The sequence below is a fragment of the Apodemus sylvaticus genome, chromosome 23, assembly GCF_947179515.1.
Source record: "Apodemus sylvaticus chromosome 23, mApoSyl1.1, whole genome shotgun sequence".
Lineage (NCBI taxonomy): Eukaryota > Metazoa > Chordata > Mammalia > Rodentia > Muridae > Apodemus > Apodemus sylvaticus.
Window position 1 is genome coordinate 17,618,531 of NC_067494.1, and position 24,001 is coordinate 17,642,531.

A 24,001-nucleotide genomic window follows, 5' to 3' on the forward strand; every position below is an offset into this window, starting at 1 on the left:
CTGCACATAGTAGAGAAAAGTGCTGTGATTAAGTGAAGCAGTATACAAGGTTGCACTCTAACTTATATCCATGAAGGTGTTTTCTGGGACCACATCTCATATAATCTCTTCTGCCCATGATCATAGCTTTCATGTTATTCTAGAAGGTATGAAGTTGATACTGACGCTATCAATTAATAATTTAAGGTATGTTCTCATAAGTTCATCAATGCTTTTGAGGACAAACATCAATGATACAGTTTATTCATCTTGGGGGGATAAACTTTCTGGTCATCCATAAATACTATTCCTGAATATCCACTTCAAAACTTGTGAAAAAATGAAATGTTTATAAAAGAATAATAAGGTAAATTTTGATTTCAACCTTGATCAGTCACTGTAAGCTTCCAACATAGAAAATGTTAGTTATTGTCTGACATTTGCAGGCTCAAAATAAGTGAAAGTCCAGGCTGTGTGTCTGTCAGTTTGTCATCCTTCTTGTAATTTCTACTCACTTTCAGTCCACAGTTGGAAATACTCACATTTTTTAAGAAGGTGGTAATCAACTCATTTGAATGACAAATGAAAGAACTATGTATATATACTCAGTGTGCCTTTCAAGTGTAGTTGGTATATGTAAGAGAAATTCACTTTAATTTTTGAGAGTAAAGGAAACTAAAATGAATGTTTTTTCTTGAAAGACCTTATATTTGTTCTGATTCTACTGTCTAGTGAATAAAAAGTTAAATGATTTTGAGATTGTCTTTCATGTTACGTTAAGAGCGTTATTAGATTCAAAGGAGATGATCATAATTAGTTCCATTTGCAAGGAAGATAATCACTTATCACATTTAAACTGGAGGTTTCAGTTTTATGCAATTCTTCTGAATTTTGGTTCATATATACATATATATGTATATATACAATTAGATGTCTTGAGGTGAAAAGAAAATATAAGTACAAATGTTTCATTTGATTTGACATGTGTTTGTATGTTTGTGTATGAGTGTGCATCTGTAATCTTTAGTAAATACTATATATTTTGACTATTATATGGTACATTAGTGTGGGAAATTTTCTCTGTAGTATTATGTTTCAAAAGCACCACACATTTGAAGAATATATGTGAATGTGTATGTGTATATGTATATATATGTATGTATATATATGTATATAGGATGTTTTTTTATTTGATATATTTTTTATTTAAATTTCAAATGATTTCCCCTTTTCTATCCCCCACTCCCTGAAAGTCCCATAAGCCCCCTTCTCTCCCTCTGTCCTCCAACTCACCCCTTCCCACTTCCCTGTTCTGGTTTTGCCCTATACTGCTTCACTTAGTATTTCCAGAAAAAGGGGCCACTCCTATGTTCTTCTTGTACCTCATTTGATGTGTGGATTATGTTTTGGGTATTCCAGGTTTCTAGGTTAATATCCACTTATTTGTGAGTGCATACCATGATACATCTTTTGAGTCTGGGTTACCTCACTTAGTATGATGTTCTCCAGCTCCATCCATTTGCCTAAGAATTTCATGAATTCATTGTTTCTAATGGCTGAATAGTACTCCATTTTCTTTTTTTATTCAATATTTTCTTTATTTACATGTAAAATTATTTCCCCTTTCCTTGATCCGCCCTCCCCACAAGTTCCATAAGCCCTCTTTCCTCCCCCGTTCCCCCATCCACCCCTTCCCACTTCCTTGTTCTGGTATTTTCCTACACTGCTGCACTGAGCCTTTCCAGAACCAGGGGCTACTCCTTCTTTCTTGGGCATCATTTCATATGCGAATTGTGTCTTAGGTACTCCAAGTTGCTAGGCTAATATCCACTTATCAGTGAGTGCATACCATGACTGATCTTTTGAGACTGGATTACCTCACTTAGGAGGATTTTCTCCAGTTCCATCCATTTGTCTACGAATCTCATTAATTCATTGTTTCTAATGGGTGAATATTACTCCATTGTGTATATATACAACATTTTTTGTATCCATTCCTCCACTGAGGGACACCTGGGTTCTTTCCAGCATCTGGCTCTTATAAATAGGGCTGCTATGAACATAGTAGAGCATTTATCCTTATTATATGCTAGAGAATCCTCTGGGTATATCCTCAGGAGTTGTATAGCAGGGTCCTCCGGAAGTGACTTGCCCAGTTTTTGGAGGAACTGCCAGACTGATTGTCAGAGTGGTTGTACCAATTTGCAACCCCACCAGCAGTGGAGGAGTGTTCCTCTTTCTCCACATCCTTGCCAGCACCTGTTTTATCCTGAGTTTTTAATGTTGGCCATTCTGACTGGTGTAAGGTGAAATCTCAGGGTTGTTTGATTTGCATTTCTCTAATGCCTAATGATGTTGAACATTTTTAAGATGCTTCTCAGCCATCTGAAGTTCTTCAGGTGAAAATTCTTTGTTTAGCTCTGTACCCCATTTTTAATAGGGTTATTTGGTTTTCTGGGCTCTAATTTCTTGAGTTTTTTCTATCTATTGGATATTAGCCGTCTGTTAGATGTAGGGTTGGTAAAGATCTTTTCCCAGTTTGTTGGTTGCCGATTTCTCTTTCTGATGGTGTCCTTTGCCTTACAGAAACTTTGTAATATTATGATGTCCCATTTGTCAATTCTTGATCTTAGAACATAAGCTATTGGTGTTGTATTCAGGAACTTTTCCCCTATGCCCATGTCCTCAAGGGTCTTCCCCAGTTTCTTTTCTATTAGTTTCAGTGTGTCTGGTTTTATGTGGAGGTCCTTGACCCACTTGGAGTTGAGCTTAGTACAAGGAGACAAAGATGGATCAATTCGCAGTCTTCTGCATGCTGACCTCCAGTTGAACCAGCACCATTTTTGAAAAGGTTATATTTTTTTCTGCTGGATGTTTTCAGCTCCTTTGTCGAAGATCAAGTGACCATAGGTGTGTGGCTTCATTTCTGCATCTTCAATCCTATTCCATTGATCCACCTGCCTGTCACCGTACCAATACCATGCAGTTTTTAACACTATTGCTCTGTAGTATTGCTTGAGGTCCAGGACACTGATTCCATCAAGAATTTCTTTTGTTAATGAGAATAGTTTTAGCTATCCTGAGTTTTTTTGTTATTCCAGATGAATCCCAGCACTTGGGAGGCAGAGGCAGGCAGATTTCTGAGTTCAAGGCCAGCCTGGTCTACAGAGTGAGTTCCAGGACAGCCAAAACTATATCGAGTAATCCTGTCTCAAAAAACCAAAAATAATATATATATATATATATATATATATATATATATATATATATATATATATATATATATTATTTTTGATTCAGGGTTTATATTGTGTTATTTCTCTCCTGTATCTGAGAGAGGCAGAGTAAATATCTTCAGTTTTGGACAAGCATATTTGCTTAACAGTGTCCCATAGAGATTTATATACCTAAGTGTACATACACACACACACACACACACACACTCACACATATTCACACTTTCACACACAAAGAGGTGATATTCAACCTATCATAAAGTAATAGAAAAATCACAAATTTGGTACATATTCTGTCAAAAGATAGAAGGGAAAAGAGAGAACAACAACAAAAATTAATTATGAAGTATTACATAGGTGAACTTTTCAAAGTACAAATTTCATAGAAAAGGAATGATTAAAGAAGGAAATAAATGCTTCCAAGGTTTTTGTTTCTTATAAACACGTGATAAGATCAGAATGCTTGATGGGAAGACATATTTTTAATTATTTGTTTAAATTATTGAGATAAATAATCATTTTTTGGATACCTGTATGAGATATGCTTTGTGTGTTTACTAAAGGAGCCATTGTAGTGAGCTGAAGTTAAGTCTTAGCATACAAAGAAGGGCAATGGAAAATGAACTTTATCCAGTTAGACAATATTTCTATATTATTTATTTTAGAAAAGTTATTAAATGTGCTTAAATAAAGTACAAAATTTTAACTAATATTTTATGGTATGGTCATTATGTAAATAAATAAAAATGGTTACTAATCAACAATATTTAAGGAAGAAATCTTGAGATACATAGTTTTCCAAAAATGCCATATATATACATACATGGCATATATATATATATATATATATATATATATATATATATATATATATATATATATATGGACATATTCATAGTATATTCATTTTAAACCTTCTTCACTCAGAAAACAATTAGGCTGTCTATTTGTGAGCATTGAGAAGCTCATATCCAGTACCGTCTTTCAAACATTCCATCTTCCCTGGCTTGAACTGTGCCTGAAGTTCTCCTCTGTTCTGGGGCAGGAGCAACTGATTATTTCCACCAGGAATATCGACTACAGTGCTAAACAAACTAACAGAGATACTTGATTCTTTTTCTCAGAATAAGAACAAGTTTAAGATAAAATGAATCATCCCACTGGATAACCTGTGGGGTATGAATAATGTGAACCAAGTCAGAAAAATTCAAACCTGTCCTTGCAAGAACCTTTTTCTGTTTTGGCCCACTGGAAATTTTTTGGCCTCCTTTCGGTAAGACCAACACTTTGGACCAGTATTCACAGGAAGATAGTTGTAGAAATTGTTGGGCAACTCAATGCTTCCTAATTCATAGGTTAACCAGAATGTTTACAAAATAAGAATCCAATTTAGTCTGATTTTATACAAGGTGCCAACTCCAATTTTACCTTTCTATGATTTCTACAACATACATTCTACTTCTAAATATATATCGCAGTTTTTGATCTGTGATGTTCATCAGGATTCAAAAAGGATTCTTAGGGCAGAATGGAGGTACATTGTCTTATAAGAAGGATGTGGACAAAACAAAACTAATCCTCCACATTCTTTGCTCCATTCTGATATTATTTAGGCTTTGAAAATAAACAAATTGATTTTTCTCCAAGCAAACTGCATGGAATAGCTAAATTTAACAAATACCTCTGATATTGATATGGCTTAGCTCACTGGCCAGGCTCTTCCATGCCTTCCTCACTTCTCACTCCTCTTCCCTATTTTGCTCCCACAGCTTCACATCTCTGAATCTGCCCTCAGCATTTTTGCTCAGTCACTTTAGTCCAAGCTCAGCACCCTAAACCTACCCTCAGTTTAATTATGTTTCTAAACTTCTGCCTGCAACCTCAGGCCAGTTGGAGGAGTAGCCAATAGCCAATACTCCTTAGATCTCACATGGCTGGTGACTGTTTTTCCTTCTATAGCTGGTGAATCTTCTGCTCCTCCCCTGAATCTGCTAGCTTTCCTGTAGTGAAACTGGAAATTCTAACTATTCCAACCAGCTCATTGGCCAATAGGATCTTTATTGATAGATGAAGAACCAGGTAGGTAATAGGACCTTCAGAGTTCACATGCAGATTCTTGATCAAAGTGTAGGAATGATGAACCCTTATATATCACCAAGTACCTATGAGGTTCCCACTTGTGTCACTTTTTATTTTAGTGATATGTGATGTGTTATATATATATATATATACACACATACATAAGTTCATATTCATTAGTATTTATATATATGCACATATGTATATATACATAAATACATATACACATATACACATATGTGCACATGCATAATTATATATATGCACATATTTATGTGTATATATGTATATGCAGATATATATGTATATTCATTGGTATGTATATATACATATGCATATATGTATGTCTGTATATACACACATTCACACAGGTGTGAGTGTGTGTGTTTGTGTTTGTGTAGGTCGAGGAGCACAGACATAATCCATCCTTCTGATAAAGATTGTTATAGACTGAGAGTAGAGTGGGTGAGCAGTTAATGGTAGGAAGATGAATGTGCCAGTCTTTGGGCAAGACTCAGTCCATAGGTCCATAGGAAGTCAGCTTGAGCTATGCTTGTTAGAATCACAACAAAGTGGAGAAGAAATTATGTGAATAAACGTTCTTTGCAGCATGGATAATTATTTTCAGAAAGATGAAACAATGTACACATTAGCTTACAGATAGAAAAACTCTACCTGACATAGGTTTGTGAGCATGGGGAAGAGGCATACTGCATTGGGTGAGGGTTGCTGTTTGTATCAGAAAGACATTGATCAACAAGATGATGTTGATTGTAGTAATACTCTGAATGTGTCAAATATCAATGAGGTTTAAGTCATTCAATATAAAATTGGCAGTTAAAAATGTTATGGTGAATTCATATTTAATTTATCTTAAATTAGAGAATTACATGCTGCAGTGGAAGAGTGTTGAGCTTATTATTAATTTGTGCCAGGAGAGTTGATGTGATGACTCACACAGATGAAGCAGCAGTTTCCAGGACCTACTCTCTTATATGCCAATTCACTCAAGGGAACACACAATATTTTTTTTTCTTTTTTTCTTTTTTTTTAATATATATTTATGTTTTCTATATTCTTTGTTTACAGTCAAAAAGCTTTCCTCTTTCCCAGTTCCCCCCTCCCCATATGTCCCATAAGTCCTCTTCTCTCCATCCACTCTTCTATCTTTCCCCCTCCCTTTTCTCTGTACTGGTACTCCCCTACAATGCTGGATCAAGCCTTTCCAGAATTAGGGCACTCTTCTTCCTTCTTCATAGGAATCATTTGATATGCTAATTGTATCTTCAGTATTCAGAGCTTCAGGGCTAATTAATATCCACTTATCAATGATTGCATTCCATGTGTATTCTTTTGTGATTGCATTACCTCGCTTAGGCTGGCTGGGAGCAAGCAGAGTGCTCCGGTGAGTCAGGCCCTGAGGAGCAGAGTATCCAGTTCTGAGGCCTCTGGCAGGAGCCTTCAGGCCTCCACATCCGGATGAGGAACAGCCTGTGCCACTGCACCAGTCTCCAGGCAGTGCAGGAGGTCTGCTGGGCACCCAGAGACCAGCTGTGAAGAGGAAGCTTGCACTGGTGAGTCCAGCATTGACAACAAGACCAACTAACACCAGTGAGAACTAGATGGCAAAAGGCAAACGCAGAAACATTACTAACAGAAATCAAGGCAATATGACAGCATCTAAACCCAATTCTCCATTAGCAGCATGTCCTGGATACACCAACACTCCAGAAAAACAAGATATGGATTTAAAATTACTGGTCATGATGCTGTTACAGGATCACATGAAGGACATAAATAAATCTCTTAAAGAAATTCAGGAGAAAATGGATCAAAAGTTAGAAGCCCTTACAAGGGAACCACAAAAGTCATTGAAAGAAATTCAGGAGAATTCAGAAGTCAATAAGAAGGAAACACAAAAATCACTTAAAGAAATACAGGAGAACTTTGGTCAACAGGCTGAGGCCATGAAAGAGGAAACACAAAAATCTCTTAAAAGAATTACAGGAAAACACAAACAAGCAAGTGAAGGAGCTAAGCAAAACGATCCAGGATCTAAAATCAGAATTAGAAACAACTGAGAAACCTCAAAGGGAGACTACTTTGGAGATAGAAAACCTGGGAAGAAATCAGGGGCCATAGATACAAATATCAACAACAGAATACAAGAGATAGAAGAAAGATTCTCGGATGCTGAAGATACCATAGAAACCATGGACTCAACAGTTAAAGAAAATGGAAAATCCAAAACATTTGTAACCCAAAACATCCAGGAAATCCAGGACACAATGCGAAGACCAAACCTAAGAATTATAGGCATAGAAGAGAGTGAAGATTTACAACTTAAAGGGCCAGCAAATATCTTCAATAAAATTATGGAAAAAACTTCCCTAACCTAAAGAGAGAGATGTGCATGAATATACAAGAAGACTACAGAACTTAAAACAGACTGGACCTGAACAGAAATACCTCCCATCACATCATAATCAAAACCCCAAATGTACTAAGCAAAGAAAGACTATTAAAGGCAGTAAGAGAAAAAGGGCAAGTAACATATAAAGGAAGACCTACCAGAATGACACAAGACTTCTCACCAGAGACTATGAAAGGTAGAAGATCCTGGGCAGAGCTCATGCAGATTCTAGGAGAACACAAATGCCAGCCAAAACTACTATACCCAGCAAAACTCTCAATCACCATAGATGGAGAAACTAACATATTCCATGACAAAAACAAATTCTCCCAATATCTTACCACAAATCCAGCCCTACAAAGAATAATATGAGGAAAACACCAACACTAGGAGGGAAACTTCACCCTGGAAAATGCAAGATAGTAACCTTCTTTCATCAAGCCCAAAAGAAGATAACCGATCAAATATAAAAGATAACATCAAAAATGACAGGAAGTAATAATCACTATTCCTTAATATCTCTTAACATCAATGGACTCAATTCCCCAATAAAAAGATATAGACTAACGTACTGGATATGTAAAGAGGATCCTACATTTTGCTGCATACAGGAAAGCTGGAATAGCCAGTCTAATATCAGATAAATTTGACTTTCAACCTAAAGTCATCAAAAGAGACACTGAGGGACACTTCTTGCTGGTCAAAGGAAAAACACACCAAGAACAACTCTCAATCCTGAACATCAATGCTCCAAATGCAAAGGCACCCTCATTCATGATAGAAACTTCACTAAAGCTCAAAGCACACATTGCATCTAACATAATAATTGTGGGTGACTTCAACACTGCACTTTCCTCAATGGACCCAACAGGAAAGCAGAAACTAAACAGGGACACAGTGAAACTAATTGAAGCTTTGGACCAATTAGATTTAAAATATCTATCTATCTATCTATCTATCTATCTATCTATCTATCTATCTATCTATCTATCTATCTATCTATTCATCCAATATTTTTTTCTAAAAAGGTGTTCTCCCTGCATCAAGTGTATTCTAAACAATGGTCATATTCCTTACCTGCAGTTCAGTGTGAATAATGATCCCTCTCTATGTGACATGATGTCATGCTAAGAGAACACTATCTTACCTATTCCTTTATACAATGAAACTAAATCTAGGAGTAATTGTTGTCCCTGCCATAGTCACACAGCTCTTAGAACACAGTCAAGTCTTGACATTCCCAACTATCTTCTACACTGTAGTCATCTTCCTGTCACACAAGTGTTCCAGTGAATCATGTCATTCAGAAGGGCGGTCATGTGGAGAATTCCATCTACACCTGCACCCTCATGATGGCACTTGGCTTATAGTAATTTTAATGAGCAATAATCTTAAAAGCCTTTCTATTATCAAGGCTCTAACCTTTTTTTCTTGTAATATTGCAGTTTAAAAGAACAGAAAGATCAGTGGTACTGCTTTCTGAGAAGCTATTTTAATTCTGATTATACTTTAATTCTGTACTGATATGGGAATTGTAGTTTGTGTTTAATTTCTTTCTTAAAAATATATTTGGCAGACTATCTTCAACCCTGTTATTGATTAGATGGTCACTGGATACTACTTTAGATTGTTTAGATACTGGCTCAGATTAAAGGTGTGTACCACCATGCCTAGATTGGGACCTTGCTTTGTTGCAGGCTGACCTGAACTCAGATCCACATCCCTTATATTGTAGAAATTAATGGTGGGTGTGTTCTACCTTGCCTGGCCCTAAGGTTTTCATGGTCACTATGCGGCAACATCTCTACATCAAGGTCCAAGTCAAAAGCCTCAAGGTCTGGAACAGGTGTGCCCTAAATTTTTGGATTGTAATTTTTTTCATATGTTGTTTAGTTCACAGCAACAGTGCAAAGAAAATCTGCCGAGGTCTGGCTGTGTTTCCTAGATCAGCGTGTTATTAACTGGCCACACCTTTGCTTCTAAAACATTTTTTAAATATTCCCTAATCCAATACTGCATATTGATAAACTGATTATCTTGTATTTAATACTATGATGGTACTTATAAACTATTAAAGTGATTAGAATGAAATAAGCTACTGGTAATTTTATTTTGCTATATTGTGTATTTTTATTGCATTTGAGCAGATCCATTAATGCAGCCAAGAAGAGTATCAAGAAAACTTTCTCACTGAAGATATTCACTGAGGACATCCCAACCTGTGACAGTGTATGTGAATACAAAACCAAAACTGATATTTCGATTTCATGACTAGGAGAGAGACAGGCAGTTTATAGAGTAACGGAAGATGGAGACATAGGAGGGTGGAGGAGAGAGACAGAAGGATTTTTTGCATATGGAAAAGCTAAATGGATATGGCATGCACCCATGTTTTATATGTGATATGAAGAAAGCAACATGAAGCAAGATTGATCCACATGCTAAAGCAGAATAAAAAATATCTTTTTCTTTTTCTAAGATGACTGAAAGTTATATCAGGTAGTTGCACCATCATACATTTCCATTCCAAGTATTAATTTTAGAATTAAACAGCATTTTTCTTTCCTTTTTTAAAGATATTTTCTTTATTTACATTTCAAATGTTATCCCCTTTCCTGATTGTCCTCAGGAAACCCCTGTCCTATCCCTCCTTCTCCCTGATTACCAACCCACTCAATCCCACTTCCCTGTCCTTGCATTCTCCTACACTAGAGCATTGAGTTTTCACAGGACCAAGGGTCTCTCCTCCCATTGATGTCCAACAAGGCCATCCAATGGTGCATATGGGGCTGGAGCCATGGATCCCTCCATGTGTACTCTTTGGTTGGTGGTTTAGTTCCTGGGAGCTCAGGGGTACTGGTTGGTTGAATTTGTTGTTCCTCCTATGGAGCTGCAAACTCCTTCAACTCCTTGGATCCTTTCTCTAGTTTCTCCATTGGAGATCCTGTGCTTAGTCTAATGGTAGGCTGACAGCATCCACCTCTGTATTTGTCAGGCACTGACAGAGCCTCTCAGGAGACAGCTATACCAGGCTCCTATCAGCAAGAGCTTGTTGGCATCGGCAATAGTATCTGACTTTGGTTAATATATATGTGACGGGTCCACAGGTGGGGCAGTCTCTGGATGGTCTTTCTTTCAGTGTATGCTCCACACTTTGTCTCCATATCTCCTCCCATGGGTATTTTGTTACCTCACCCAGGATATTTTCTAGCTTCATCCATTTGCCTAAGTATTTCATCAATTCTTTGTTTTTAATATCTGAGTAGTACTCAATTGTGTAAATGTACCACAATTTCTGTATCCATTTCTCTGTTGCAGGAACCCAGATGGGTTCTTTCCAGCTTTTGGCTATTGTAAATAAGGCTGCTATGAACATAGTGGAGCATGTGTTTTAATACATGGTGGAGCATCTTCTGGGATTATGCCCAGCAATGGAATAGCTGGGTCATCTAGTAGTACTATGTCCAATTTTCTGAGGCACTTCCAAACTTTTCTGGACTGGATGTGCTAGCTTGCAATCCCACCAGTAATGAAAGAATTTTCCTTTTTCTCCACATCCTCCCCAGCACCTGCTATCCCCTGAGTTTTTGATCTTAGCCATTCTGACTGGTTTGAGGTAGAATCTCAGGGTTGTTTTGATTTGCATTTCCCTGTTAACTAAGGATGTTAAACATTTCTTTCTTTTTATTGGGTATTTTATATTTTCTTTATTTACAATTCAAATGTTATCCCCTTTCGTAGCTTCCCCTCCTAAAACACCCTATCCCACCCTCCTCCCCCTGCTCACCAACCCACCCACTCATACTTCCCTGTCCTGGTATTCCTCTATATGGGGCATTGAGCCTTCTCAGGACTAAGGGTCTCTCCTCCCTTCGATGTTCAACAAGGCCATCCTTGGCTACCTATACAGCTAGAGCCATGCGTCCCTCAATGTGTAATCTTTGCTTGGTAGGTTAGTCCCTGGGAGTTCTGGGTGTACTGGTGGGTTCATATTGTTGCTCCTTCTATGGGGCTTCAAGCTCCATCAGATCCTTGGGTCCTTTCTCTAGCTCCTATATTGGGGTCCTTTTGCTCTGTCCAGTGATTTGCTAAGAGCACCCAGCTTTGTATTTGTCAGGTACTGGCAGAGCCTCTCAGGAGACAGCTAAATCAGGCTTCTGTCAGCAAGAATTTGTTGGCATGCACAATAGTGTCTGTATATGTGATACTGGTGACTATATATGGAATGGAACCCCAGGGGGGGCAGTCTGTGGATGGTCTTTCCTTCAGTCTGCTCCACACTTTGTCTATCTTCTCCCATGGGTATTTTGTTTCACCTTCTAAGAAGGACCTAAGTATCCATACTTTGGTCTTTCTTCTTCTTGAGCTTCATTTTGTCTGTAAATTGTATCATGTTAGCTTCTGGGCTAACATCCACTTATCACTGCATGCATACCATGTTTTTTTTTTTTTGTTTTTGTTTTTTTTTTGTTGTTGTTGTTGTTTTTTTTGTTTTTTGGTTTTTTTTTTTTGTGTGTGTGGTGTGTGTGTGTGTGTGTGTGTGTGTGTGTGTGATTGGGTTACCTCACTCAGGATGAAATTTTCTATTTCTATCCATTTGCCTAAGAATTTCATGAATTCATTATTTTTAATAGCTGAGTAGTATTCCTTTGTGTAAATGTACCACATTTTCTGTGTCCATTTCTCTATTGAGAGACATCTGGGTTCTTTCCAACTTCTAGCTATTATAAATCAGGCTGAACACAGTGGAGCATGTTTCCTTATAACAATGTGGAGCATCTTTGGTATAATCAAGGAGTGGTATAGCTGGGTCCTCAGGTAGTACTATGTTTGATTTTCTGAAGAACTGCCAAGCTGATTTCTAGACTGGTTGTACCAGCTTGCAACCCTACCTCCACATCCTTGGCAGCACTCTTGTCACTTGAGTTTTTGATCTTAGCCTTTCCGACTGGTATGAAGTTGAATCTCAAGGTTGTTATGATTTGGATTTTCCTGATGAGTAATGATGTTGAACATTTCTTTAGGTGCTTCTCAGCCATTCAATATTCCTCAGTTGAGAATTCTTTGTTTGGCTCTCTACCCAGTTTTGTAATAGGGTTATTTGGTTCTCTGGAGTGTAACTCCTTGAGTACCTTGTATATTTTGGGTATTAGTCCTCTATGGGATGAAGGAATAGTTTAAGCTCTTTTCCCAGTCTATTGATTGCCATTGGTCCTATTGTCAGTGTCCTTTGCCTTATAGAAGCTTTGCAGTTTTATCAAGTCCCATTTGTCAATTCTTGATCTTAGAGTGTATGTCATTGGTGTTCATTTCCTTAGGTGCTTCTCAGCCATTTGATATTCCTCAGTTGAGAATTCTTGGTCAGCTCTTTATGCCATTTTTAGTAGTGTTATTTGTTTTGCTGGAGTCTAACTTCTTGAGTTTTTTTCATATACTGGACATTTGCCCTCTATTGGATATAGGGTTTATAAATACCTTTTCCCAATCTGTTGGTTGCCATTTTGACCTATTTTCATTATGGTTTGTCTTACAGAATCTTTGCAGTTTTTTGAGGTCCCATTTGTCAATTCTTGACTTTAGAGCATAAGCTATTGGTATTCTGTTCAGGAAAATTTCCCTTGTTCCCCTGTGCTTGAGGCACATTCTTTTCTATTAATTTCAGTGCATTTGGTTTTATATGGGAGTCGTTGACCTACTTGGACTTTAGCTTTGTACAAGGACATAAGAATGGATTGGCTTGCATTCTTTTACATGCTAAACTCTATTCCAACTAGCACCATTTGTTAAAAATTCTGTCTTTTTTCCACTGGACAGTTTTAGCTCGTTTTTCAAAGATCAAGTGACCATTCATGTGTGGATTCATTTCTGAATCTTCAGTTCTATTCCATTGATCTACCAGCCTGTCACTATACCAATAAAAAATATTTTTTTTTTTATCACAACTGTTATGTAGTACAACTTGAGGTCAGGGATGGTGATTCTGCAAGAATTTCTTCTATTTCTGCATATAGTTTTCCTTCCCCTGTATATATATATATATATATCAGATGAATTCTCAAATTGCTCTTTCTAACTCTATGAAGAATTGAGTTGACATTTTAATGGGAATTGCATTGAATCTGTAGATTGCTTTTGGCAAGATGGCCATTTCTACCAGATTAATCCTGCCAATCCCTGAGCCACTGGGGCAGAGGGTTTGAGGCACAAGCATGGGAACGTGCCAAACACACTTTTTTTCAATTTATTTTCCATATTCTTTGTTCCATTCTAAAAGGCTTCCCCTTTCCCAGTCCCCCCACATGTTCCATAAGTTCTCTTCTCTCCATCTATTCTGTCTTTCCCCCTTCCTTTACTCTGTCCTGGTACTCCCCTACAATGCTAGATCAAGCCTTTCCATGATTAGGACCCTCTTCTTCCTTCTTCATGGGAATCATTTGATATGCTAATTGTATCTTCAGTATTCAGATATTCAGGGCTGATTAATATCCACTTATCACTGATTGCATTCCATGTGTATTCTTTTGTGATTGTGTTACGTCACTTAGGATAATATTCTCCAGTACCATCCATTTGCTTAAAAAATTCATGAATTCATTGTTTTTAATTGCTGAATAGTACTCTATTATGTATATATACCACAGTTTCTGTATCCATTCCTCCATTGAGGGATATCTGGGTTATTTCCATCTTCTGGCTATTATAAATGAGGGTGCTACGAATATAGTGGAGCATGTGTCCTTATTGTATGCTATGGAATCCTCTGGGTATATGCCCAGAAGAGGTATAGCAAGGTCCTCCGAAAGTGTCATGCCCAGTTTTCTTAGGAATTGCCAGACTGATTTCCAGAGTGGTTGTACCATCTTACAATCCCACCAGAAGTGAAGGAGTGTTCCTCTTTCTACACATCCTTGCCAACACCTGCTGTCTCCTGAGTTTTAACCTTAGCCATTCTGACAGGTGTGAGTTTAAATCTCAGGGTTGTTATGATCTGCATTTCCCTAATGGCTAATGATACTGAGCATTTCTTACGGTGCTTCTTGGCCATCCGAATTTTTCAGGCAAAAATTCTTTGTTTAGGTCTGTACCCTATTTTTTTCTTTTTCTTTCTTTCTTTTTTTTTAATATTTTTATTTTCTATATTCTTTGTTTACATTCCAAATGATTTCCCCTTTCCCAGATCCCCCCTCCCCATATGTCCCATAAACCTTTTCTCCATCCCTTCTCCAATCACCTCCCTCCTTCTTCTCTGTCCTTATATTCCCTTCCAATGCTAGATCAATCCTTTCCAGGATCAGGACCCTCTCCATACTTCTTCATGGGAGTCATTTGTTATGCAAATTGTGCCTTGGGTATTCAGGGCCCCTGGGCTAATTAATATCCACTTAACAGAGATTCCATTCCATGTGTATTCTTTAGTGATTGGGTTCCCTCGCTTAGGATGATATTTTCCAGATGAAAGCATTTGCGTAAAAATTTTGTGAATCCATTGTTTCTAATTGCTGAGTAGTATTCTATTGTGTAAATATAACACATTTTCTGTATCCATTCCTCCTTTGAGGGGCATCTGGGTTCTTTCCAGCTTCTGGATATTATAAATAAGGCTGCTATGAACATAATGGAGCATGTGTCTTTATTGTATGCCGGGGAATCCTTTGGGTATATTCCCAGAAGGGATATAGCAGGGTCCTCTGGAAGTCTCAGGTTCAGTTTTCTGAGGAACCTCCAGACTGATTTCCACAGTGGTTGTACCATCTTGCAGCCCCACCAGCAGTGGAGGAGTGTTCCTCTTTCTCCACATCCTCGCCAACACCTGCTGTCTCCTGAGGTTTTGACCTTAGCCATTCTGACTGGTGTAAGGTGAAATCTCAGGGTTGTTTTGATATGCATTTCCCTAATGACTAATGATGTTGAGCACTTCTAAAGGTGCCTCTCGGCCATCCGAATTTCTTCAGGTGAAAATTCTTTGTTTAGATCTGTATCCCATTTTTAATAGGGTTATTTCGTTCCCTGGGGTCTAACTTCTTGAGTTCTTTGTATATATTGTATATTAGCCCTCTCTCAGATGTGGGGTTGGTGAATATCCTTTCCCAATTTGATGGTTGCCATTTTGTCCTTTTAACAATGTCCTTTCCCTTACAGAAACTTTGTAATTTTATGAGGTCCCATTTGTCAATTCTTGATCTTAGAGCATAAGTTATTGGTGATCTGTTCAGGAACTTTTCCCTTGTGCCTATGTCCTTAAGCGTGTTCTGCAGTTCCTTTTCTATTAGTTTCAGTGTGTCTGGTTTTACATTGGTTGTTTTGTTCTTTGAGGGAACAAGGAAGCCACTGTAGAAAAGATTGTGGGTGATCATGGAAGCCGAATTTTGAGATGCCCTGGGTAACGCCTAGGCCCTTCCTGCCTCCCTCTCAGTCTCAAGTACCCAAAGACCAGCCTTGTCAAACAGCACTTGTGCCAAGCACCAGACAAGCTCCATGTTGGACTAGACTTCTCTGGGCTTTGTCCCTCTTCCGTGGGTCATCAATACTTCCAAACTGCCTTGGGCTCTCTTGCCATTTTTTCATTTGGGTTTGGTAACCTTGTTCCACATGTTTTCCATCTTTTTAAAACACAAAACGACACAGATAGGATAGATAGGATAGGAGTAGTAAGAACCAAACTCCAAGCCAGGCTCCCAATGAGCCTGGGTTCTTCTACTCCACGTTCATGGTGGCTGAGCCTGCTTGTGCCTCTCTCACACAGTCCTCGAGTCAAGTTGACCTGATGTCTTCATACAAAAAGAATAATAGCTAGCCAAAATAAAGAGGCACATCATGTTTTACTGCTCCGTGGTCGTTACCATAACTCAGTCCCAGCCATCAGGGCAAGTGGGATAGGCTAGCTTGCTCACACCCTCAGCAAGCCTGGGTTTGGTCTGCCTACCTTCCCAGAAGATCAAGTTTATCAGCATTTCCTCATACTGTTCCTAGGAAGAGAACTGGCCAAGTTCCAGATACTGAAGTGGAGTCAGTAGAGGACTATGGTTAAACTGTCTGTGAAGCCATAACAACTTTGAATAGGAAGAAGCCTCTGAGGAACCGGTCTCCTTCTCTCCTCTGGGGTGTTACCGGCTTTAGTGGAATGTCTTCTAGGTCATACCACCTGGCTTTGTGATTGCTAAGCCTTCAAAGCAGCCTGCTTAATGTTCTGCTGCTGGAAACACTGCGGGCGCCTGCTGCTTCCTGATTTGTCCTACCCCCTATGTGCCTGGAGGAACAGCTCCCACCTGGCACTCTGCTTCCCTGTGTTTTAAATCATCCTTTTCCTTTCCACTATCTTTCTCCAAGAAGTAGTCTAGGCTCTGATCTCAAGTGTTGCACTGTTCCTTGGGGTAGCCATTCATTTATAAACATTCCTTCGCCCTCCTTTGCAGTTTAGAGCCCTAAGTGTTGAACACTGAGGACACAGGACCAACGACAGTGGTTTTCTCAGAGGTTATGGGTTTTAATGACCTAAGAAAGGCGTTGCTAAGTCAGGGGTGTCCCCTGTGCTGATGGAAAGGGTCTGTATTTTTCTTAGTGCTGCCCTCAGATATGCTTATGAGCCCAACACAGTCTCCTGGTTTGATGTCTGTGTTTGGTTGTGTTGTTGTGGTACTGAGTAACCCAGAGCCTCATGTACACTAGGCAAGTGCTTTACCTCTGGCTGAGCCGTACTTCTAGCACGGCTGCCTGTTCTTATATATGATGCTATATAGAAAGGCATGGTGGGGTTTTCTTTTTTATAAATATAAGCTATTGCCATAGTATTCAATTTTAGATGAGTCATATTAATCTGTTCTCTTTTCTGTCTCCTCATTGTAGAAGTTATATGAGCATTTCCTCTGAAGAACCAAAACAAACATTTTCTACAACGAATGGAATTTCAGGCTCCAAAGGAGCCCCTCCCTCCGGTTTTCTAAAGAGTTCTTGACCATCATTTTTAAAAGATGTATTAAAGCCAGCTAAAGACAACAGACTTGGTAGCTTTTCTAATCATTTTCGACAATAGAAATAAATGCTCCTTAATCTGAAACCCTGAGATGGCATTTTCCAGCGTGTTCCTCCTTCTTAGTAAATCAATATTTTTCTGCATCCTTAAAAAAAAAAGCATTTCATTATACAAAGTAATGGACTGGCAAGGCATAATTATCACACAGACCTTTTTTGAATTTTAAACTTCAATATATAAGATTGGCAAAAATAAAATATGTTTTACAATGTAATACTTGACCATCAGTACCTCTGCGCCCTCCAAGTAGACTGAGTGGAGGGAATTTAAACAAACCTGATTGTTTAAATATTACTGCAGAAGCAGTTTGTAGAGGCAGCAGGAGGCCAGGTGACCTGGCTCATAAACAGCTGTCACAGGCGTCCTGCAGACCGCGGCCACAGTCTTCTGAGACTCCTTTTACAGAACTATACTGACCAATATGAAAATGTGAAAACATTTTTTTCAGAGCAAGAAAATAATTTGCTGTCCTCTCTTTGTTCCCTGTTTTTGGGATTTTTTTTCCCCCTACTTTTTGGAGAATGGGTTTCTCTGTGTAGCCCTGTCCTAGAACTGGCTCTGTAGACCAGACTGACCTCAAACTCACAGAGATCCACTGGCCTCTGCTTCCCAAGTGCTGAGATCAAAGGCGTGTGCCAACCCCGCCTGGCTCAGTTGACCTCTTTTTTTTTTAAGTGATGTATTTATAAAAGCTTTTTCTGCTAGATAAATTAGAACAAGACAGGGCGCAGACATCTCCAGTGGACACACTCTGCCGCCTGCTGCTGTGGAGCGTGGAAGTCCTTGTGGGTCTCTCTGAAGTTTGTATGCTGCTGCCACCACCAGCGATGGTGGGACCTCTCTCTCTGCCTTACGTGATCAGGAATGATGTGGGGAAGTAAATATTTAATATTCCTTTAGATCAAAGAATTTGGTTCTATTCATTTCAGAGCAATGAAAAATAAATGATGTCATGTCGACGTCAGGGGTCAAAGGCCCGTCACAGGTGTCCTCATTGTACAGGTACTGTCAGCTTCTCCTGTCTAATCTTTCTTCATTCCCGCTGCTCAGTCCTGCTGTACAAATTTGCACTTTCACTTGCTAATATAAATTCAATTTATTTTCCCACTCAAGAGACGACCAATGAGAGACGGAGACGGAATGCCAAGGGCAATGGTGTATCCCTCCTACTCTTGGTTTCATACTAAGAGCAATTGGTGAATCTACAAGATTTAATGGGAGACTATTCATCCATTGGGGTTCTTTTAATTCCAAGCATACAATCTTTACCAACCATTTGTTAAACATTGTTAAAACATCGATTTGTGGGGTTTCCCTATTTGGTTGTCCTTGTACATCTAGATAGTGTATTAAAAAAATCTGTTCAGCAAATTTGTTCTATTTATTTAAATCGAGCAAACAAAATACAAATAAAATGTTTGATATAGTTTTACCTTAGGACTTCCTGTGATTTGACTTCATTCTGGTAAATATACACAGGCGCACGCTCGTCCACACCCTGTCTGCACAGAGGGACTCCTCAGCCATGAGGCTAGTCTTCCCGCTTCCAAACTGCACCTCTGCCCCATAGCCGGCGCCGAGTCTTCAGATGACATTCCATTTAACTTCAGTGCCATTTTCTAAGTATGTGGTAATTTTCAAATACAGAGTGGATTATTTATTTAGTAATTACTCAATAAATGATGTGATGTTTTGATATGCATGAGAAAGACGGCTGTGGGAAGGGCTGTCACTGCTTGGTTGGTTTTTCGCTGTGCCCCGAGTGGCATGAGCATTTTTGCATCATTAGATGCCCATTCTGTACATAATGCCCGGCGAGCTAAGTGGAGAGGAGCGACTGTACCATTGTATTTGATCTCCCTTCGGGCTCTCCCAAGAGTTTCTTGTTATTTCAGTGGATTTGAGGCATTTCCTAATGTCCTTCCACCCACTTGCCCTCTTGACACCAGGGACGCTGACAGCTTCCCCACAAGTCTCCACCAGCCTTGGCCGCTGGAAGCTCTGGGAGGAAGAGGGAGAGGCGAGGCACTCTGCGCAGGAGGGGCGGAGCAAGCCATGTTCTGGCTTTATTTAGCAATGACTTTTCCTCCAGGAGCTGCCTTCACAGAAGATGCCAGAGAAGAGGGGTTAGGAAGGTTAGGAAGGTCAGAGCAGGGTCCAGGGCATTAACTATGCCCCACAGTTGTGGAGTTAATTGATGGACAGTTGCCAAAGCTACAAGCCAGCCTGGGAGTCTGCAGGACACATTGCTCAGCTGCTTCTCTGGAACCGTTCAGTTAGTGTGGTGTGAGGTTGACTGAGCAATCATCCCAGAGGATTCTTAAAATCCAGCCTCCCTCTCTCTCTCATTGTGTGTGTATATGTATGTGTGTGTGTGTGTGTGTGTGTGTACATATATATGTATATAGTATGTGTCTATTGTGTGGTATGTGAATATGTGTGGGTGTATATTGTGTGGTTTGTGTGGGGGGTATGTGAATGTGTGTGGTGTGTGAATATGTGTGGGTATATTTGTTTGTGGGTGGTGTATGAATTGCGTGCAGTGTGTGTATGTGTGTTGAAGTAACATAAAGATCCTTACTGGTACTTTGACCCAAGTTTAAGCTGTGTTTGATCCATGGTAACCCTTCTGAGGAAGGAACTAGGAAGTGTTCACTTCTGACTCTAATAGTGGCCATATTTACCTGGAGTACCTGAAGTGAGCCCCAGTTCTGCCAGCTCCTTGGGGTAAACATTAGTAACTTGGGGGACCCAGTTACTCTTCAAAGGGCCTCTAGACACAGATTAGATCTTCAAGCCTCCAGAGCCCCTGCCTGGTTCCCACAGCTCTGATCTGTCCATATCTCTCTAGTCAGAAGATCTCTGTCCAGACCATGATACACTTTGTCCCCAAGACTTTCAAAGAACCACCAGAGAGTAAGAGCTGTTTGTGGCCTTACTGAGTCCCGGCAGGAACTCCTGCAGGCTGAAGTCTCTGGGAGCATTCTTTCCTAGAATCACAGAGATAAGGCCAGCCCTTCAGTTCTTTCCTTGTCAAAGGCCGGCTGAGTGCCCAGTGCTGGGGGCTCCTCTCCCTGACTCCCTCTGTGACAATGCGACTCCCCACAGTCCTGTTTCCTGGTGCTCCCCAGTCCCCTCAGGATAATGACCTCCTTACTCTCCAGATGGAAGTGACAGGGTTGCCTTAACAAAGCACACAGGCTGAGCCGGCAGGACCTTTTGTGTGGATGTGTGTACACTTCGAGCTGTGACTCTGGAGCCTGGGATCTGCCTGTCTGACAGCCTGCAAATAACAATAAAATAGAAAAGGCATGGCAACCTGACAAGATATTTTCAAATGGGAATATAGGGCCGTGAAAATGGGAGCCTTTATTATGCCTCTTAAAGCCAAATAATTCAGAAGGCATCTAACTCTAGACATAAACCACACTGATAAGGCTAAACTGCTAAAAATCCGTTTCTCTTGTTGGGGCTTGGGGTGGGAGAGCAGTAATTGAGAGAGGTTCTGAGACAGGGTTTATTTGTGTAGGCCCGATGGCCCGCCCTTACCTCCTGAGTGCTCCTTGAAAGGCCCGTGCTGCCACGCCTACCCTTTCTTCTGATGCTCGGCTCCAGGTTATTTCCTGTCAATCAAAACAAGAATGCTTAACTTTTTGGTTTTTTTTTTTTTTTTTTTTTTTTTTAAGATTTTATTTATTATATGTAAGTACACTGTAGCTGTCTTCAGACACTCCAGAAGAGGGCGTCAGATCTTGTTAGGGATGGTTGGGAGATACCATGTGGTTGCTGGGATTTGAACTCAGGACCTTCTGAAGAGCAGTTGGTGCTCTTAACTACTGAGCCATCTCTCCAGCCTGAATGCTTAAATTTTAAGCAGAGTCTGCAGTAATATGCATAACTAATGGCCACCTCTCTTTAGAGCATATTCCGGGGGCAAGCCTCATGGACCTTGATTGAATCCTCCCAAAACCTGGTGAGGTAGGTATTATTCAGAGATGAAGAAACAGAGGACTTTAGATAACCTCGTGAGGGTGAGGTCGGGGCTGGAGCTGACTCTGGAATCTGTGCTCAGTTTGCCAGACACAGCCAAAGGACGATGCTACAAAGCTCTGTGGCTAACACTACCCGTGACGAAAGGAGAATGTATAAAAACTGAAAACTAAAGCACCAGGAGTCGGATGGCTGGGCCTACCTTAGCCCTGCAACAGTGTTATGAATGAAGCCAGCACACATCAACGGACATGGGCTGCAAATATTAACTTGTTCCCCTCCCCCGTTTTCTTCTCCCTACTGTTAGCATGGAGACATAGCTCCTCAATTTATCTGGAATTCAAACCACCTCAGGGGATATGACTGCAAGCTTTGAGAGAGGCCCAGCAGGCAGAGGCAGACACTGCAAAGCCTCAAGCCCTTCCCATTTCTCACACTCTTGCTCTTTTCTCTTCTCTCCTCTCTCTTTCTCCCTTTCCCAAGGTTCCTTACAAAGGGAATGCTGTGGAGATAGAGATTTTACACAATGGTTGCTCCATTTGTAAGCATTCTCTGTTTGAAAAGAAACCACCGCAGCGAGGGAGCATTTCTGGCTTGTAGCAGCTACCACCACTGCCACTACCCTGCCCAGAGCAAATTCTCTGAGGACCAAGAACCATCCACGGACCTTCGCAGACCTCACCTAAGCCCACTGGGACTAATTAGACACCACATACTATGTAGCCCAAGCTGGTCTCTAACCCATAGCAACCTACCTGCATCAACTTCCTTTTTTTGGAACTCACTCTGTAAACCAGGCTAGCCTCGAACTCTAAATCTGCCTGCCTCTGCCACCCAAGTGCTGGCATTAAAGGCGTGTGCCACCACTCCCCAGCCTGCATCTACTTCCTAGGTGTTGAGATTAAAGAAATAAGCCTCTACATTAATTCAATTTTTTTTATTATTGATATATTCTTTATTTACATTTCAAGTGAGTTTCCATTTCATGGATCACCCCTCCCTGAAAGTCCCATTAGCCCTCTTCCCTCCTTGTTCCCCCATCCACCCCTTCCCACTTCCCTGTCCTGGTATTCCCCTACACTGCTGCACTGAGCATTTCCAGGACCGGGGGCCACTCCTTCCTCCTTCTTGGGCATCTTTTGATATGTGAATTGTATCTTGGGTATTCCAACTTTCTAGGCTAATATCAGCTTATCAGTGTGTGAATGCCATGAGTGTTCTTTTGAGACTGGGTTACCTCACTTAGTATGATATTCTCCAGTTCCATCCATTTGTCTTAAGAATTTCATAAATTCATTGTTTATAATGGCTGAATAGTACTCCATTGTGTATATATACCACATTTTGTGTATCCATTCCTCCGTTTGAGGGACATCTGGATTCTTTCCAGCTTCTGGCTATTATAAATAGGGCTGCTATGAGCATAGTGGAGCATGTGTCCTTATTTCATTCTGGGGAATCCTCTGGGTATATGCCCCGGAGTGGTATAGTGGGGTCCTCCAGATATATCATTCCCAGTTTTCTGAGGAACTGCCTCAGGGGTACAGAGCTAAACAAAGAATTTTCACCTGAGGAATATCGAATGGCTGAGAAGCACCTAAAGAAATGTTCAACATCCTTAGTCATCAGGGAAATGCAAATCAAAACAACCCTGAGATTTCACCTCATACCAGTCAGAATGGCTAAGATCAAAAAGTCAGGAGAAAACAGGTGCTGGCGAGGATGTGGAGAAAGAGGAACACTCCTCCACTGCAGGTGGGATTGCAAGTTGGTACAACCACTCTGGAAGTCAGTCTGGCGGTTCCTAATTCAACTTTTTATGCTTGTATTTTACATTGAGATGTATTTCTGTCTCCTACAAATGGCAAAGATGCTTAAAAACAGAAATCACTTTTATAGAGAGCATGGTGCTCTAATGTGCCCCCAATTGGTGTCCCCAATATGCCTAGTCCCCATTTTCTTCCTTGTTTCTCATGATGTGCATTCAAAACAAATAAATAGAACAACAACAGCAAAAGCAAACAAACAAAACCTTAGTTCATGACAGGCAGTGCTTGCTGACAGACGCCAGCCCTGGAGACGAGCCATGTTCAGTCCCTGCATCCTGCCCGGTAGAAGGAGCACACCAGCTCCCAGAAGTCACCCTCTGGCCACCACACTTGCATCCACATCTCATGCACACACACACACACGCACACACACACACACTCAAAGCCAACAACCAGAAAAAATTGTTTTCAGCTGGGAACGGTAACACAGACCTGCAATCCAGCA

The 24,001-nt window shown here is 40.1% G+C and overlaps 1 pseudogene; it reads left to right on the forward strand.

The window, feature by feature from the left end:
* The window catches only part of LOC127673529 (ensconsin-like), a 397,019-nt pseudogene extending 379,317 nt beyond the window's left edge, over positions 1-17,702 (forward strand).
* The last annotated feature ends 6,299 nt before the right edge of the window (positions 17,703-24,001 follow it).